The sequence below is a fragment of the Dermacentor variabilis genome, chromosome 2 (assembly GCF_050947875.1).
Source record: "Dermacentor variabilis isolate Ectoservices chromosome 2, ASM5094787v1, whole genome shotgun sequence".
Taxonomy (NCBI): domain Eukaryota; kingdom Metazoa; phylum Arthropoda; class Arachnida; order Ixodida; family Ixodidae; genus Dermacentor; species Dermacentor variabilis.
Window position 1 is genome coordinate 139,621,834 of NC_134569.1, and position 780 is coordinate 139,622,613.

The window sequence follows — 780 nt, forward strand, 5'->3', positions numbered from 1 at the left end:
GTCCGCAACTACTCATTGGAAAGGCGTATCTATCAGGGGCATGCGTCCCAATGGTGATTTGCCCAGTGTTCCTTTAGGAATAGTCCGCTTGCAAACATCGCATGAACGGACGTATTGGCGGACTTCTTGCTCTCGCGGCCAGTAAAAGGATGCAAATAATTGGCCCATTGTCTTTTTGATGCCCTGGTGTTTTCACATTTTGCTTTCGTGTGCGAGAGATAGCACTTAGGTTCGCAGACACTTCGATACCCCGTCTTGCTGCGATGATTTACCCGGACAAAGCTGACGAGTCCTATACAAGACGCCTTTGTTGTAAAAGAATGCCTGAGTTGTGTTTTTCTCCCCGAGATCGTCTTTCCGACTTCTCCTTTACATCGATGTGAGGATTTGTCCTTTCCTTGTTCAGCACAAAATTTAGGTTTTGATACTTGCAAAGAGTTGAGGCCCACTTTCGGGTTTCTCCTGGCGGTATGTGCCCTGACAATAGACGAAGCCGCCCAATGTCGATTCATCTCGTCAACGGATGTGTTCCTGGCTTGAAATGTCGAAAGGCTGAGGGTATCTTCCACTTACCGTCTGGATTCGCTGGTTGACGGGCCCCACCGACATTGCGAATGGTAACATCGTACAATGCACTTGCCAAACACTTAGCTACGGCGGTACCTAAAAAATACCGCGCATGATTTTCCACTTGGGCTACCGGGATCTCGATACTCTGGCCATCTGCCAGTAGCATTATTGCCGTTGAGCCCGTTGAAGCAGCATCGGGTATGAGAGCAC